The sequence below is a fragment of the Mytilus californianus genome, unplaced genomic scaffold (genome assembly GCF_021869535.1).
Source record: "Mytilus californianus isolate M0D057914Y unplaced genomic scaffold, xbMytCali1.0.p SCAF_59, whole genome shotgun sequence".
Classification (NCBI taxonomy): Eukaryota; Metazoa; Mollusca; class Bivalvia; order Mytilida; family Mytilidae; genus Mytilus; species Mytilus californianus.
In genome coordinates this window covers 454,688-475,225 of record NW_026262711.1, presented here as the reverse complement: position 1 = coordinate 475,225, position 20,538 = coordinate 454,688, and positions in this window count along the sequence as shown.

Sequence of the window (20,538 nt, the reverse complement as noted above, 5' to 3'; positions counted from 1 at the left end):
GTAACCATTGTATCCCTGATTCTCCATGTATGTAACCATTGCAACCTGACTTTCCCATGCCTGTAACCATTATAATCCAACTTTCCCATGTATGTAACCATTTTAACCCTGATTCTCCATGTATGTAACCATTGTAACCTGATTTTCCCATGCATGTAACCATTGTAACCTGACTTTCCCATGCATGTAACCATTGTAACCTGATTCACCATGTATGTAACCATTGTAACTAGATTCCCCATGTATGTAACCATTGTAACCCTGATTCTCCATGTATGTAACCATTGTAACCTGACTTTCCCATGCTGATAATTAAATGAAGGTTATTTCAATGGAATTATTTACCAGATAAATATTGTGACATCAAAAACACCTTAAATATGTTTTAATATAAAAAGAAGTTTAATAGTTTATATTTCTGCAAACTTTAAATAAAATATGTAATTCACCAGAGATACTAATTGTGGAATGTATGTGGACTTACTACTACATGTATATAGAGTGGTACTTTGTTCAACTTTGCTGTGAATGAGTTTTGTTACAAGTGTCATCATGATCATACAAAAAATAAATATCACTGCACATGTATTACAGTATAATATTAAATTAGTGTTGCATTTATTTGTTTTCATATAAAGTTTCTGCAAACTGTTTGTTTTTACAGTACTGATAAATACCATTGGGTTTCAGTTGATATGATTAAGTTGCCAAAGTTTTTGACCGTTTTACTGTGGTATCACCCTCATTATCGTGCAGAACATGGGTCGGGGTAACCGGAGACCGTTCCACGTTTCTGTTAGCTTTTAGTTTTGCAGGAGTTGATACAGACTCCTGTTGTTCTGATACAAATGATGTAATTTGAGTTTGTGTTGTCTTTTTCCCTTTTTTCTCTTTTTTTGTTTTTCTTTTCCTTTCCTCCTGAGTTGGTACAGACTGGGGCATATCACTGTCGTCTTCATGTACGCTCGTAGATTCATGTTCACTAATTGTTGGTGGATCATCTGTGTGACTTGGTTGTTGTGTAGCATCAGTATCTACAGAAGTGTCATCATCAGCATGTGTGTTTTCATTTGCATCATTTGTGCTTTGATGTACATCAGATTGTTGATTGGTATCAGAAAGATCATTTTCCATACAGTCCATTTGTTTATGACCTTCCTTACCACATGATTTACAAACCCAGTCATTAGGGCAATTGCTTATATTGTGGCCATCAGCTAGACATTTTGAGCACTTTTTTGGACGACTGTTTGTCACTGGTTGATCGCGGTACATAACTGTGGCTCTGTATTTTCCTATTGCAATAGAGCGAGGAATGTGTTGGGGTAAGGGACCCTCACATATAACAATTCTTTTTATTTTTCACTCTATTCGGTCCTGCCTTTTTTTTTTAGTTTATCATGACTTTTTTTTTACATAAATTGTCATCCTGCCTTTTTTGTTTGCAACTAATCTCATCCTGCCTTTTTTTTTATTTCAAAACTCCTGTCCTGCCTATTTTTTTCAAATTTCATCCTAGCCCCCCCCCCCCCCCCCCCTTAAAAATCAAATGGTAGCTCCCTAACCATCAGAATCAAGTGTTTCACAACATTATAAAATTGAGAATGGAAATGGGGAATGTGTCAAAGAGACAACAACCCGACCATAAGGTAGACACCGTTAGAAAAAAAAAACATTGTAACCTGTCTCCCCATGTATGTAACCATTGAAACCTGATTCTCCATGTATGTAACCATTGTATCCAGATTCCCCATGTATGAAACCATTGTAACTAGATTCCCCATGTATGTAACCATTGTAACCCTGATTCTCCATGTATGTAACCATTGTAACCTGATTCTCCATGTATGTAACCATTGTAACCCTGATTTCCCATGCCTGTAACCATTGTAACCCTGATTCTCCATGTATGTAACCATTGTAACTAGATTCCCTATGTATGTAACCATTCTAACCCTGATTCTCCATGTATGTAACCATTGTAACCTGATTCTCCATGTATGTAACCATTGTAACCCTGATTCTCCATATATGTAACCATTGTAACCTGACTTTTCCATGCATGTAACCATTGTAACCTGATTTTCCATGCATGTAACCATTGTAACCCGATTTCCCATGCATGTAACCATTGTTACCAGATTCCCCATGTATGTAACCATTGTAACCTGATTCTCCATGTATGTAACCATTGTAACCCTGATTCTCCATGCATGTAACCATTGTAACCTGACTTTCCCATGCATGTAACCATTGTAACCTGATTTTCCATGCATGTAACCATTGTAACTAGATTCCCCATGTATGTAACCATTATAACCCTGATTCTCCATGTATGTAACCATTGTAACCTGACTTTCCCATGCCTGTAACCATTGTAACCTCATTCTCCATGTATGTAACCATTGTAACCCGACTTTCCCATGCATGTAACCATTGTAACCCTGATTCTCCATGTATGTAACCATTGTAACCCTGATTCTCCATGTATGTAACCATTGTAACCTGATTCTCCATGTATGTAACCATTGTAACCCTGATTCTCCATATATGTAACCATTGTAACCTGACTTTTCTATGCATGTAACCATTGTAACCTGATTTCCCATGTATGTAACCATTGTAACCCTGATTCTCCATGTATGTAACCATTGTAAACCTGATTCTCCATGTATGTAACCATTGTAACCTGACTTTTCCATGCTTGTAACCATTGTAACCTCATTCTCCATGTATGTAACCATTGTAACCCGACTTTCCCATGCATGTAACCATTGTAACCCTGATTCTCCATGTATGTAACCATTGTAACCTGATTCTCCATGTATGTAACCATTGTAACCCTGATTCTCCATATATGTAACCATTGCAACCTGACTTTTCCATGCATGTAACCATTGTAACCTGATTTCCCATGTATGTAACCATTGTAACCAGATTCCCCATGTATGTAACCATTGTAACCCTGATTCTCCATGTATGTAACCATTGTAACCTGATTCTCCATGTATGTAACCATTGTAACCCTGATTCTCCATATATGTAACCATTGTAACCTGACTTTTCGATGCATGTAACCATTGTAACCTGATTTCCCATGTATGTAACCATTGTAACCTGATTCTCCATGTATGTAACCATTGTAACCCTGATTCTCCATATATGTAACCATTGTAACCTGACTTTTCCATGCATGTAACCATTGTAACCTGATTTCCCATGTATGTAACCATTGTAACCAGATTCCCCATGTATGTAACCATTGTAACCCTGATTCTCCATGTATGTAACCATTGTAACCTGATTCTCCATGTATGTAACCATTGTAACCCTGATTCTCCATATATGTAACCATTGTAACCTGACTTTTCGATGCATGTAACCATTGTAACCTGATTTCCCATGTATGTAACCATTGTAACCTGATTCTCCATGTATGTAACCATTGTAACCCTGATTCTCCATATATGTAACCATTGTAACCTGACTTTTCCATGCATGTAACCATTGTAACCTGATTTCCCATGTATGTAACCATTGTAACCCTGATTCTCCATGTATGTAACCATTGTAACCCTGATTCTCCATGTATGTAACCATTGTAACCTGATTCTCCATGTATGTAACCATTGTAACCCTGATTCTCCATATATGTAACCATTGTAACCTGACTTTTCCATGCATGTAACCATTGTAACCTGATTTCCCATGTATGTAACCATTGTAACCCTGATTCTCCATGTATGTAACCATTGTAACCCTGATTCTCCATGCATGTAACCATTGTAACCTGACTTTCCCATGCATGTAACCATTGTAACCTGATTTCCCATGCATGTAACCATTGTAACCAGATTCCCCATGTATGTAACCATTGTAACCTGATTCTCCATGTATGTAACCATTGTATCCCTGATTCTCCATGTATGTAACCATTGCAACCTGACTTTCCCATGCCTGTAACCATTATAATCCAACTTTCCCATGTATGTAACCATTGTAACCCTGATTTTCCATGCATGTAACCATTGTAACCTGATTTCCCATGCATGTAACCATTGTAACCAGATTCCCCATGTATGTAACCATTGTAACCTGATTCTCCATGTATGTAACCATTGTATCCCTGATTCTCCATGTATGTAACCATTGCAACCTGACTTTCCCATGCCTGTAACCATTATAATCCAACTTTCCCATGTATGTAACCATTTTAACCCTGATTCTCCATGTATGTAACCATTGTAACCTGATTTTCCCATGCATGTAACCATTGTAACCTGACTTTCCCATGCATGTAACCATTGTAACCTGATTCACCATGTATGTAACCATTGTAACTAGATTCCCCATGTATGTAACCATTGTAACCCTGATTCTCCATGTATGTAACCATTGTAACCTGACTTTCCCATGCTGATAATTAAATGAAGGTTATTTCAATGGAATTATTTACCAGATAAATATTGTGACATCAAAAACACCTTAAATATGTTTTAATATAAAAAGAAGTTTAATAGTTTATATTTCTGCATTTTAGTTATAAATAAAGAAATATTATAGAATGCAATAATTACATGGAATACTTAAATGTATTAAATAAGTAACTATGTTAAGGATTGAAAATAAGTTCGGATCTAAGAGAAGAAAAGAACGTGTAAATAGTATTTCACAAAAAGCTAGTTGTTAGATAAAATAAGAAGACATGTAAATACGTTTGAGTTCTTTAGATAGTAGATAAAGTGATTTGTAAATAGTATTACGTAAACCTTTAGCACAAATTATAGTTTTTAACTAGAAAGTAGGAAAAGAATAGCTTGCTAGACACTTTGGAAATTAAACCTTTGTATAAGATAAATCAAATAAATCTTGTGTAAATATGTTAATCCTAGCGAACAAAGTCAATGTTAGCATTCTTTGTCTTCTAGTAAAAAGCGAGATAATCCGTTTTAAGGGTGACACTTAAGATATTTGATTGATTGATTGATTGTTGGTTGCTTTACGTCCAGTGGCAATTATTTCATGCATATTCAGGACGAGAACAAATTAACAATAAATACAATAGGTAGGTTCTGTAAGAGGGGCGTCCGGGATCAAGGTCGGAGAAATTTAGACTGCCACGGGAAATGAGGGTATATTGGATAGGGACAGAAATTTAGCCTTGCAACAGGTCACCTACGGACCCCTCAAAGAGTTGTTGCAAGGGTTCTTAACGTGCAAAGATTGTGGCACTCTCTTTACACGAGGCATCGGATTTAACGTCCCCATTCTGACTGGACGTGGCTGCAAATTTGTACATCCCGCACAGCCAAACGGACGCCCCACTTTGGCGAGGGTTTTACCGCCGGTCGGAGGAAGACCAATGGTGACCATACTTCTATTCCCCAGTCACCCTTGGGGGTAAGATATTTGAAAAGACAGATAGAAATCGGGTCAGTTTCTGTTATTGACCAATAAAAATTTAATAAGGGAGGTCACTAAATTTCAATTAAGAAGATGATTGGAGAAAATAGCAGAAGTTCTTAATTCCAAAGATCATGTGACTAAAAATTTGAAATAACCAAAGTAAAGGTTTAGCGTCATTCGATCTTTGGAGTTACAGAAATAAAGACTTATTTTAAAAAGAACTTCTGTCTATTTTAGGTGAGTTAATATTAGTTTATATTTTAGTTATAAGTAATATTTTACTTAAAGTTAGGATTGATTGATTGATTGTTGGTTGCTTAACGTCCAGTGGCAAATATTTCATGCATATTCAGGACGAGAACAAATTAACAATAAATACAATAGGTAGGTTCTGTAATAGGGGCTTAAGGTCGGAGAGATTTGTTACGAATTCTAGGTAAATTAAATGATGGCAAAGAGTATACTGACAATGAATTGGAAGAAATGGATTGGAATCGGAAATCTAAACTTGTTCAGAAGGACCCTGTGACATGCTCTAGATATTTTGATTATCGTGTCCAACAGTTTATTATTCAATCAATCAACCAATCATAATGAGAAATTTGTTTGACTGCTTTGTGCCATTTTGAATTGCTTCTTGTAATGTGAGATATCCAGTCAAGTCTTGGTACTGTAAAGCTATACCAAACAGAATATTTTATTTCTTAATTGTAAAAATCCCTTCTGGAATTTCTATCTTGACAGGAATTTCATCAAAATTTAAAAGCCAACTTTGAAGCAATCCCTGTAAAGTTAGTTTTTGAACATGCTTCCTGTACTAGTTCTTTTGGCATTGTGGATGCTTTTAAATATTAACGAGTGGAGTATTCTAATATTTCACGAGTTTGGCATAATTAAGGGAGTGGAGTGTCTTATGCCACCAGCTAAATAAAGGAAAAAGCAGCATGGGTGCAGTTTCATCAAATGGTTTTATTGTCCAATGAATGGATCATAGATTAAGTTAACAAGTGCATGTAATTATACAAGTCTTTTGTCTTGTTTTTTTTTCCTTTTAAATGTTAACTCTAAAAGAGATGAATATAATGAAATTGAGAATGGAAATGGGGAATGTATCAAAGAAATAACAACCCTACCAAAGGTTAAAAAAACAGCCGAAGTCCGCAAATGTGTCTTCAACACTGTAAGAAAATCATGCACCTGGAGGCAGAATTCAGCTGGCCCCTAAAGAAAAATGTGTACTAGTTCAGACTTCATTGATAATGGACGTCATACTAAACTCTAAATGAACTAAAATTAAAAAAACATACAAGACCAACAAAGGCCAGAGGCTCCTGACTTGGGACAGGCGCAAAAAGGCAGCTAGGTTAAATATGTATAGTGAGATATCAACCCTCCCCCTATACCTCCAGCCAATGTAGAAAAAATATATACAGCAATATGCACAGTAAAACTCAGTTTGAAAGAAGTCCAATGTCAGAATAGGTAACAAAATAAACTAACCAAAATGACAATGATACATAAATTAACAAAGGACGACTAGCAGATTCTGACATATGCATGCCAGCTCTAGAACTGAATTAAACTGATACATGTTTTTTCTTCTTTTCATCATATGCACCATCTAAATTGTCAATGGACAGTAAAGATGTCATTTTTGCCCTGAATGCTAAAATAGCAACAATTATGAGAGCAGTGAGAACAAAGAGGTCACCAGAGGCACAACCAGAAGACCTATAAACAATTTAAAACAAATAAATTTACAGTTTTTCCAAATGCTTTCCGTCTTGTGTTGATCACAAATAAATTAGAAATTGAAAGTGAAAGAGTGATGCAGTTCTTCATTGTCTGCATTTTAACAAATGTATGTAGAAACAGTGGTATATTCTTTCTTTTTTTTCCAGCTAAAAAGATTGCAAGAAAATAGATATTTGACATTTGTTAGCAGAAAATCTAATAGTTATATGGCAAGCTAAGCGCAAACTTTGCGGAAAATCTAATTTGCATAATTATGTTTGCTGCAAGCTTGTCGCAATTTTCATGTGCATGGTAAAATGGTTGCCGCAAGTTTGCAGCAAATCTAATTTGCATAATCATGTTTGTCGCAAGCTTACCACAAATTTCATTTGCATGGTAAAATGGTTGCGGCAATGTTTGCTGCAGCAAGAACACATTAATATTGGACAACTGATAACTGTTCTTGTTTAATTGTTATATGTTAAAAAATTAAGGTTCTGATGTTGATTCTTCCGATGATTCACCTCAAGAAGACAAGAAAGATGATGACCATTGTAATGATCGAAGAGGTACCTTTTTAATATAAGAACAACGAATAAAACTTTTGTCACTTTATTGGTTTAATTGATTTACACGATATGTTGATCGAAATTTCAGTCGTGAATGAATGTGTTTTCTTTTCAACAAATAAACAATTGATTATTATTCTAGGAATTGAATGATACAATAGTAATCAGCTCTCAGCGAAGAGTACTCCCAGTTTCACCAATACTTTATGTCTAGATTTACAACATATGCATTCTATTAGTACCATCTCTTTCCAATGAATATTCATTGTATATGCACTTCAATTTTCATTTATGTTGCAGGGAGTGGTGGTAATTCTACTTATCAGCATTCTTTGACGAGGAAGCAGACCATGAGTGCATGAATAAGGAACTTGCAAATGAGTAACGTGAAAGAAACATGTCATCTGCACTAGGAATGAGCAGTAAGATGTCCAGAGAACTGGTGATGCAGGATATTGACAAGATGACCTTAAGCATTGTACAGATGAATGCAAGAAAAAATGGTATGTCTGTGTTTACACTGTCTGTAATTTTCCCCCGATTACAGTACTGATTTTCTCCGATTGATTACTGATTTTCCCTGATTTCCTATGTAGAGAACATCAAAAGGGTAATTATATATGAATTAAAAGAAAATCTGTGTCAATAATTATGCAACCTTCCTTTTCATTCCTACATTCTTATCATTGACCTCCAATGGGCAATATGGATTTTGATGACCAATCATAAAAATAGAAACTTTTCTGAAGCAACGAAGTCATTGGAAGTGATTTTCTTATATTATTCAAATGTCTAAAAGTGTTACTCTAATTATAGAATACTTATTCAAATGTGCAAATTAAGTAAACTTAGATCTGGAAGTACTTTTTTAAGAAGATTAGGAAAATACTAAAAAAAATATGATTTCAATTTCTGATACAGTGTACTGATTGTCCCAGAGAAGATGAAGTTAATTACAGATTTGCCCCGATTTTCTCTTATAGTATCATAAGGATAAAGGTTCATTCTAAGTTTTATTTGTAACTGTTACTTGCATGAAAATGTCAACATACAAAGGCTTTAATTGCTTTCTAAAAATGTCATCTTTGAAAAAATAGTAGATCACCATCAAAAGACACGTTTATCTGAGAAACTTGTCATTTGGAGAAGACTTGAAGAGGGTAGCGAAAGAGATTATAAAAGCAGACCATACCATACATTCATTCCAGAACTTCTTGACCGAGAAGGAAAAACTTTAAAATACAAGATGAGAATATTTTAATTTGTAACTAATCAACAAATACACCACAAAAGATTATCAAAAAAAAAATCATTACAATATCTGACCATTTCAGATAATTTATCAAATTTACTAAACTATGAATCAAGAAATATACAAACAGTAAGTAATGAACCCCAAGCGAGAAGAAGACTGTTTAAAGTTTCTGAAACAACCAATGAATTATCCATGAACAAAAAATCTCTAATTCAATTTTATATATAAAATCATAGAATTACAGGTTTGCATGAAAATTTATTTTTTCCTTATATTCCACTATTTATTATTAGTACATGCCTTACTGTAAAAAAGATCCACATATTAGCTTTATTTTTCAAGGATTAGCTTTTTCAAAATCGGGGACAATCTATATAGGTATCAGGGAAAATCTGTAATCAACACAAGCTGATCTGGGACAATCTGTACACAAAAGTTCAAGTTTAATTGCTAGTTTTTTTCCATTTAAATGCTTATTTTGTCCAAATTTCTACTTGCATTTTTCAGATTATTATATTTGAAAAAATGTCAACAAAAAAAATCTAATTCATACTCCCAGTTTTCTTAAAGCAGACTAAAACATAATTTATTTGACTCAAATCAGCTGCAACAGCATCAAAACAAAGAATAAGAGAGGTCATGATGTAACTTCAAGGCAATCCCACCTCAGGATATCACTTACTAATGACTACTGACCAGACAGAATAAATCATCTTTTACCAATTGATTAGTTCAAGCTACTTAAATTAAATAACAGAGCTATAGTGTAAAATTTATCATGAAAAATCAGTACAAAATCTAGGAAAATCAGCACTATAATCGGGGCAAAATCACTTTCTGCCGTACTCGGTTACAGGTAGTGGTTTACTTTTGGTGACCTGCTACGCGCGTGCGTAATGGAAGATGTTGAAATCGTGTTTAATATTAAGGATACTCGCGTTTTTAATTCCTGAAACAGATTAGAACTTTGCTCCATTTGTTCTTTCATATCAGCTTTTGGTTATTTATCATCTGCTTCTGGTACATCCCAAGTAAATCGGGCGTATTTATCTGCTTAGATGTAGCGGTAGTCGTAGCCCCTCCTTTTTAATTTTCTCTGAAAAAATAGAAATAACACTAGGTTTTGCCGCATTATCTGATGGAACTCTAATAATTTGAAGAGAACCATCGTCATTCACAATAACTGTTTAGTTTTCAAAGATATCACAACCCTCTACTTCAATTGGTTCTATTGTAAATTCCTCTGCCATTGTCGTGTAAAAGCACGTGCCCTCGCTAATGCCGACTCCGATATCAAAGAATATATCTGTTCTATGTTATTTCATACTGTGTTTTCCTAAAATCACACATACAAGTATCCAAATTCAATTCAATTTCCCGAAACTTCACAAAATTAAAAATGTATTTGAGTAAATTTTCCCACAAACAATATTAAAGTTCCGTGGCGGCTGATGTAACAAGTGGGGGTAAAATGTATGACATAAACAAAATAGATTCATCATATATTATGAACATAATAAAAAACGAGGAATCGTCGATTTTAAATACAACATTGCAGGAACTCACTCACTGCTTAAATTGAAACTTCATGGAACATCATGACATGTCTGTGTACGCCACATTACTGCAAAAACAGGCTGAGACGGGTGGAAATGGGGGAAAAATCAGAATGTGGAAAACTTGACTGAAAACATCCCCAACAGTATTGGTTAACCTTTTTGTCAATTATTTAGGGATTTTAGACTAAATTTTATGGATGTTAGCAAAAAATGTTTTAACCTAATTTTAGAATATAATTAATATAAACCTATTCTTTTAGATAGAGGACAAAAGCAATGACTGCCATGTCGTATCTTGGAACGACAAAGTGTTTTTGTCCCTAAAGAAATCAGAAAAGTGCTATATTTTTTTGCACAAGACAAATTGGACAAATGAATGGAGACAATTTATCAAATGAAAATAAAGACTCTTTCGTTTTAAATAGGAAATATATTCATGGGGACAAAAGAGGTTTCATCATATGCTGTGTTAAATGCTATGTAAACGACAATAGAATTTGTTTGCTCATACAAGGATAGCATTCTTAATTATATGAAAGATGAAGGACCTACTGAAAATGATGATAATGATGACGTGACTTGTGATACGTCCAAATAAAACAAACTGTTTTAAAAAAAATGCATTAGTACTGTCGATTCATGTGATCTGACAGTAAAGGTGTGTTTTCGTTACGGCCCAATATTGCCTCTTTTTTTGATTTTCAAATTAGGTTTTAATAGCTATTATAACAATGTTTATCGCTGTATTACGAAATTTTCCTTTGATCTTACTGAATGATAATTTCCTTTCACAGCACAATAGTGTGATATAAAAAATTATCGCTAGAAACTAAGGGCGCAGGTGCCGTTGTCAATGAAATTAACAACGTCGTCATAGGTAAAATAGCGATAAACAGATTATTATTGGTCATCTCAATCTCGTTGAGATGACCAACGATAATCTATAAATCATAACCGTAACAATGAGCAGATATGAAATTTGGTTTAATCGATAGATGTATGTATCAGAGTAATTGTTATGACATCATTATTAGTTGTATACATGCATTTCAGATAAGTGCACCCATTTAAAAGTATCAGATAGAAATGTCATTACCTTTTGACCCCCCCAAGGGTGACTGGGGAAAAGAAGTATGGTCACCATTGGTCTTCCTCCGACCGGCAGTAAAACCCCTGCTAAAGTGGGGCGTCCGTTTGGCTGTGCGGGATGTACAAATTTGCAGCCACGTCCGGTCAGAATAGGGACGTTAAATCCGATGCCTCGTGTAAAGAGAGTGCCACGCTCTTTGCACGTTAAGAACCCTTGCAACAACTCTTTGAGGGGTCCGTAGGTGACCTGTTGCAAGGCTAAATTTGTGTCCCTATCCAATATACCCTCATTTCCCGTGGCAGTCTAAATTTCTCCGACCTTAATCCCTTAATCTATTACAGAACCTACCTATTGTATTTATTGTGAACTTGTTCTCGTCCTGAATATGCATGAAATATTTGCCACTGGACGTTAAGCGACCAACAATCAATCAATCATTACCTTTTGAATATGCTGTAATGTACCAAATCTCTCACGTATTGAATAGGTATGCAGGTCGATTATAAACCACTCACTCATTTTTATATCATATTGGACGTGCTAACAGGCAGAATACATATGCAAACAAATTTGATCGTTTATTTTTTCATCTACGCTTTTGTCTAAACTTTCTATACTGATAACAAAAATTGTCTTAAGTCTACTCTTAAAATGTTTATTGAATAACAATGTACTATAACATACGTGTTTTAAAACTGATATGGATGAGTATTTTACTCAGATTGATTGATTGATTGATTGTTGTTTGCTTTACGCCGCATTAGCACAGAAAGGCTATATCGCGGCGACAGCTAATTCGAATATTATAACAATTTAAGGTATATTTTTAAAATCAGACAAAAGGTCTTTCAATAAACTAAAATTCTAGACTAAAGCAAATTGATTATTTACAAATAAAAATCAACACTAAGATAACGTGATAAAAATTAAAATCGTTTTAAATATAACAATATTTTTTTATATTTTATGATATATTCCAATTTCTTTTAAGAATGAAACAATATTTGTAAATGGAATATTATTAAATAAATCATACATATTATTGACATTGAAATGCTTCTTCCGAATATCAGCAAAGTCAATACAATAAATTAAAACATGTTTAATAGTATACTTGCAGTTGCAAGGTACACATTGTGGTTCATCTTCATTTTTTAAAAGATACTCGTGTGTCACTCTAGTATGACCAATTCGGCATTATTTTACTCAGAAGTGAATACATTAAGTAATGTCTTTGTTAAATGTGTTTTCAATCGTTGGTCATTACTTAGAATACTTTTAATTTCTGACTACTAAACAGAAATGCAATCTTTCAGTGATGTTTGTTTTATGACTTATTTTGTCTTTATGTTTATGAATTTGTAATTCATGAGTTTAAGAGTAATGTTTATGAATTTTAGGACGAAATTTGGATAAACAACAAATAATTCTAATCCGTGCAGCGTTTTTCACAGAAATCTAAAAAGCTATTATCAAAATGTATTAACTATCATAACAAAAGATAGCCGATTAATAATCATTTTCCAGACATTTTTCACAAAAAACACGGTTCTAAACAAAATTCTGATGAAGTCAGTTGTCTCATATAAATATTGATCTTAACATTGTTATAAAGCTCCACTCTTTTGTCTAACCGAACCATATCCTAGGTAAGTAAATATGGTAGTGTTTGTGTTGCATGTAAAACATGTGAAAATATTGTGTGCAACACTTTTTTTCTGAAATTACTATTGAATTAACATTTGATTCACCCAATTTCTCCCAAATCATTGTAAAAGAGGGGCGAAAGATACCAGAGGGACATTCCAACTTATAAATCGAAAATAAACTGACAACAGAAAAAGATGATAGAGTACTGGTCGATGAGTTTCGGACATAGTAATAACGATGACAGGAAGCAGTATCAGGACCTAAGTAGTGAGACAGTGAAATGGCGGTCCATTATCTAACACCTAGGATACAGACCCTCGGACGTCAGTCGGCAAAACACTCCCCATCCATATTGGGTTTTTGGAGTGTAGGTTGACACGGGTATTTACATATACAACAATGTAGACTGTACAACATTGGATTGGTTTCTGTCATCGAAAGTAGTTAGTCGTTGATCCACCTATCAGTAAACCAACATCGCAGATATCGGGTAAAGAGGAGTTAGTTTTGTCAGATTGTCGCTCATTATGAATCATTCAAATACAGGTAACTCAATACAAGAATGCCACAGATAAATTTGAAAACAGACCCATGCTTAGAATAGCATGACCTACACAATTATTTGAATATTCTGTCCTGTAAACTACTAACGACAAAATTACTTTATGATTACATCAATATAACCTGCATCCGGCTCTCTATCCAGTCATGGTCGTTAAAAACTCCAATCATCATCCAAACAGAATTCAATTAGTACAGGAGACCATAAATATTTAGATTGTATACTGTAACGGCAAAATGTGTTTGCTTCTCTCCAATATAAAGAATAACTCTTCGGTCCTTACTCGTAATGAAGCATCGTTAATCAAATATTTATAATTCTTAACACTTTGATAAGGGTTTTGTGTAAGTATTGACATCTAATTGTTTAGTATTATTTAAATGCTTCACACATCTACATGGTCCTGTATGTCAATGGTGGAAATTTTTTTAAATGTCATAATCTAGGTTTTGATGTGGGTTAAACAGAAAATAGGCTGGCCAACCTCACTCGAAAATAATTTTGTCGTTTGTATTATCCAAGTAATGGGACGGTAGATCCTTTGCAACAGCTGTTTAAAGGGTCTGTAGTTGGCAAAATGTATGTCCGAATCCTATTTACTCACATTTTCCAGTGGTAGTCGTTATCTCCCCGACCTTGGTCCCTGATAGTTTTCATTACAGAACATACTTTTTGTATTTATTGCTAATTTGGTCTCGTGCATGAAATATTTGCCATTGAACGTTTAGCAGCTATCAATCAATCATATTATTAAATCCTTCACTTAAGAATTGACTGGGTTTTTTTGTAAATTCATTGGGGTGTTAAAGCGTTGACCTTACGCGCTTCATTCTAAAAATGTGCGCATGGTCAACGCTTTTACAACCCTATGAAACTACTTAAAGAAGCATTCAATACTTTTAATTACATTTTTTCGCTATGATCATGAAAACACGATTACTATCAAGTTTTTCATTTATTTACCTGTGCACTCTATTGTTGAAGCTCGTGAATTGAATGTTGATTGCAGAATGACGCGAGATTGCTGTTAGCCAATCAGAATAACTTATTATAAAGAAACATCATCTAATGTAATTATTTATGTTTCAAACAAATCATATTCGTGGGAAGATTGATTTGCCTCAGGGGGATTAAAAATATGGCAATGTTGTATTTCTTCCGACCGGCAGTTAAACCCTTGCCAAAGTGGAACGTTCGTATGCATCTGAGCGGTGTACAAAAACACAGTGACGTATGACAACCAGGGACAATTGCACACACAATACCTTATATTCGACATTATGAACGTTTATACTTTGTAGAAGTGTAGAAGTAATCGATGATAATTTGCTCGCAGAAACCCGTTATACAAGAAGTTTAAAAAAAAAGTGACACTGAAATAAAATCTTCCTTGATCTTCTCATAACTGTCTTGACATCAGTCTTTTCCCACTGTCCGTTGGTCCTTCGCGCATCCCTGTTGTACGGGCATTAAGACATTAAAGGTTCTAACTCTTCTGAAATCAAAAAGTAGGAACAGAATAAATATTTTTAGCTGCTTACTTTCAATTTCTTTGTGGAAGATTTTTAATAAGGCATAACATAATACATGGGAAAGGAAATCACGAGGTTGTGTTTCATCTCAAGGGAAAAGTATTCTCTAATATTTTTAACGTTGAAGCCATTGGAACAAATATGAAAAAGAAACTGGAATACTAAAAAATTGAAAATGATAACAATGATATGTTTTGTCCCTCATAATTTTAGTGTCATAATGATTCCTAATATCAAATGAAAATTTAAGAAATGGTAAATAATAAAGCATGAAAGTACCGAAGCACTTACTACTGAGGGAGAATACTCTGCGGGATTAATAGTGACCCATCAGTTGTATCGGCCCATTGATACAAGTACCGAAGCACAGACTACAGAGAGGAAGTTACCCTGCGGGACTTATAGTCACGCAGGGTAAGTATCAGCCCATCGATACAAGTACCGAAGCACTGACTACAGAGCGGAAGATACTCTGCGAGACTTATAGTCGCCCATCAGTTGTATCAGACCATTGATACAAGTACCGAAGCACAGACTACAGAGAGGATACCTTGCGGGACTTATAGTTGCCCATCAGTTGGATCGGACCACTGTACACTGGTACGTTTTGAATATCGTCCTGTCTATTTGATTAAAGAGATTGATACATATTTCTTGAATAAAGTCTGAAATCGTCCCGTCTATTTAATTGAAGAGATTGATAGAGACTTCTTGAATATAGTCGTTAATTCGTCCTGTATGTTTGATTGAAGATATTGATACATATGTGTATACGCCCTGTTCTCTTCAGAGGTATTACTATTTTCATCAGAATCCTGAATGTTTCCCGACTGCTGTAATGTAGGCATCAATGACTGATATGGATTTATATAACCATCGCTTGATAGCTGAAACACATCTGACGAATCACTTGTGCTGTCGGCATTAGTAAGATCTCGTTGTTTGGGTTGTGATACAATGAATTGTGACATTTCTAGCTCGTCGATTTTCTGCATTATCGTGACAATTTCCCCTTCCTGTTGAAATATTGTGGCTCATTTCAACGTCACGGTCTACGTTAGATCCGAGGTTATTTCCATATTATGAACTATATTTTGGTTAATGTTTGCTCTTTTATATTTATTGTGTACAAATCCGGTAATGTACTGCTATCCATCTTGAAGAGGATGACTTTCTTACGCTGGTAGCAAGTACTCTTATCCTCGGACACCCAACTTAATCAGCATAGGTAGCAGTTTTTTGGACGCTCACATTTTATCTGGCCCCCAATTAGGTTGTGACCATCACCGCATCCAACATTACTTATTTAACCACATAAGTACAAAAAAAGGTTATCTAAATATTGACAGTACTAGTCTCTATAAGTAGCATAACAAGCATCAGAGGTCTTGGTTTCATCTGATTAAAAAGCAATTTGTGACTTTATGTCCTGTGACTTTCTGTCCGTTTACCTAGTCAATATGGCTTTTCATGTTAAAAGTGTGTTGATTAGATTCTCAGAACAGTTGAGTTTTCAACTCTAGCATTATAATATTAATTTAAATATCTGGGTTTTGCTCTCCTGACAATCCTATTTACAAAAAAATATTTGTGTCACTTCCTACAAATTGTAATGATTTTGTGTATACAAATATGCATAAATTATTTCCTAGTATATTTTAAAAATTTTGTATAATAAAATATGAGAATGGAAACGGGGAATGTGTCAACGAGACAACAACCCGATCAATGAGCAGTCCAGACATCCAGGGACAATCGAACACAATTACTTTTACTCGACATTGTATATAAATATAAGAAGATGTGGTATGAATGCCAATGAAACAACTCTCCATCCAAGTCAAAATTTATAAAAGTAAACCATTATAGGTCAAAGTAGGGTATTCAACACGGAGCCTTGGCTCACACCGAACAGTAAGCTATAAAGGGCCCCAAAAATTACTAGTGTAAAACCATTCAAACGGGAAAACCAATGTGTATGTTTATACTTTGCAGACTTAATCAATGATAATTTGATTGCTGAAACCCATTATACAAGAAATTTTAAATAAATGTGACACTGAAATTGAATCTTTCGAAACCGTCTAATTAATAATTTGAAGAAAATATTAAAACTGTATTGATCGTGATCCACATGTGGCACCCGTGATGTTGCTTATGCTAGTATAAACCCGGTAACGTTACCAGTCTAATTCGGTAGGTCACATTCGTAAAAAGTGGACGGGATTGTAGTAACGACATTAGGAACATATCCGCTATCATCTGTGAAACGGATATTTAAGTACGGCCAACCAACTCGTGATGGCGTCCTTAAAATTGACGAAGGGATGATTTCAACTTTTTGTTTAGCCTTCAGAAAGAAGAAACATAATAAATCTTTTTAACTGTTCATTTTCAATTTCTTTTAAGGATTTTTAATAAGGCATAACATAATATCTGGGTAAGAAAATTACGAGTTTGTTTTTCTTCTCTAGAAAACGGTATTCTCTATTATTTGTTTACATTGAAACAAATGATCAACGCAGGATGTGTTGTTCTTTTTTATAAAAGCATTTTGGTAAGGTTCAGGTTTATCATACTTAAGACAGAATGTCAAGTAGTTAATATGAATCTGATATGCAAGGACCATGAATTTTGAATTAGTTACGGGTAATAAATAAATGCATTTAAAACATGGAGCATGTATTGCTGATTTGAGAGGTTACTTATTGAACATGCCATCTTTAGCAGTTGTTTGAATAATAGATATAACATGGAGTCTTAATGAAAGGAAAAATCATTTCTTTCTTGCCGTTTTGTGGAGAAGTCTTCACATGTCTTCGCATTTTAAGAGTATTAATACACAACTGACCAAATTTGCGCTTTATTATGCAAATTTACATAGCCGCATATGAAATCAGTATTATTTTTTTGTCAGGATGGATTGTATAATACAAATGACAGCAGTATTGGAACACAAAGACTACTAAATCTGATGTAAGGTGGTGCTGTGTTTCAGCAGTGATATACAACATATTGTCTTGTTTTTTTATGACTAATTAGCAGTTTTGTCAGAGGTATTTATGAGGCTTCCGTGGTAAGTGTTGGTGGTTTTTCCATGACTTGTGATTTGTATGGTAGAAATTCGCCTGAAGTGTTGAACAGTAGGTATATCATTGTCAATCTGTTCTTCTTTTTCTGAAATAAAAAAAAAACATGTATGACAAGAATATTTCTATGACCAAATAAATTGGAAATGTGTGCATGAGACACAGATGATGCTCCCTCTTACATATAACGTTAAAAAGAGACACAACTGAAGAACGGTAATAGTGTAGCATCTAAAAGTCGTACGTGATCTGAGTGTGGCTATAAGCATTGTGTATAAATATATGACATATAAGAATGCATAGAATGAGATTAATTCATCTGAAGTGTTAAAATATATGTTCCACGGCTTTAAACCGATTCATCCCTCAGCTTGGACAATATGTTCAGATGATGCTGTATTTTCAGTGTTATATTGACCATAGTAAGAAACACAAAAAGAGTAACACAGTTCCCGTGTAATATGTAAATACTACCATGCCACCTAACTATTAAAATAGTTTCCTTCATCTTAGTGTTCTAGTTTTAATTGCACCTGCTATAAATAATTTTATTTGCAAATTACATACATATGGGCCAAGCACAAAACATAGCAGTATTAATTAATCTGTCGAGAATTACAAAAATAAACATACAAAATGCATATTAACAATAACATTGAACTTAAGTTTGCATAATTTGTATTAAATCGAGAAAGCGTATAATACATACTATATGTACTATCAACTACAAAAAGATTTTGTCCACTTTTTACTAGAGTGTTAAAATACTGGAGACTTAGAAAACATGGTGATAGAATATTTTCTAATTCAGGAGTCCCCCGAGTTACATGAGCAGGGCAAATTATCATGGTTAGGAAACATCCACTAAATTTTAAGATTTGTATATCCTGATCAAGATAGTTTCAGATTATCAAAATATAAATATTAAAACACAGTTATTTTTCACAGTTGAGATTACTATAGAACCACATTAGAAAATTGAAATATTTTATGGTGTGAGAGTTGGTAATAAGAAAAAAATAAATTGCGTACATATATATTTTTAAATCTCAATTTGAGCCATCTTTAAATTTAAATGATGAATATATATATTTATAGTAGTATTCCGCTGTTCAAAAGTCATAAGTCGATTAAGCGAAAGGGTACTTAACTCGTAGATTTGATAAATGTCAACCGGTCGCGAAAGTCCGTTATATTTCGATTTTACTATTGTCTATCCCACATAAACTTGATGTGTCATAAATTTACATTAGATTATCTTCAAAATGATTGGACAACTGACTTCATGTGCATGCTGGAGGACATCTGCATGCTACATGATGTATTATTACTCTGATTAGTTACCATGTCAGATGAATCCTGTACTGCAACACTAGTTACATATATCATAGTTCGATTACTCAAAGCAGTTATAGCTTCTACAACTTTGACAGATGTGATTACTGACAAAATTTTAGAGGATGAATCTATGCTCTTATTTCCTTAGTATGAAGTACCTACATTTTTGTACATCATTCACCATGCTCTCTTTTTAAAGCATCTTAGCTTTTTTTATCGCTGTCTCTCTCTGGCTTATCTCCATAGCTTTTTTCATTTCATTTTGCTCTGTAAAAAAGAAAGGATATAAAATCAAGATCATGTACCAAAATAATTTAATTCGACAGGTACTTTTAAAAATGTTAAGTGTTTGTTTCACCCCTTAGTTCTTGTATTATATCACATCTCTCAAGATGTTCTGTCATATTTTTAGGAAACTAATCACCATTTCTACTTTTCTTGATGACACTACGATATATGTCACATGTTTGAAATTTTTGAAACTTTGGAAGGCCATGTGATAAAAACGATGTTTCAAGACACAAATGTTTATAAATAACAAATCAAAGAAATATACACGGAAAAACATATTGCTTTCTACAAGTAAAATCTCGATTTGGTGATCATCGTGTTCTCCTCATTTCCTGTTGCTGTCTTTGTCCCCGGTAGTGCTAAGAAATGATATTTTAGTAACAACTATTCCTTCGAAAATTTTAAGTGACCAAGTTACAACTGCTGGGATTGTTTTAAGTGTGATTACTTCCTCCTGTGTTTG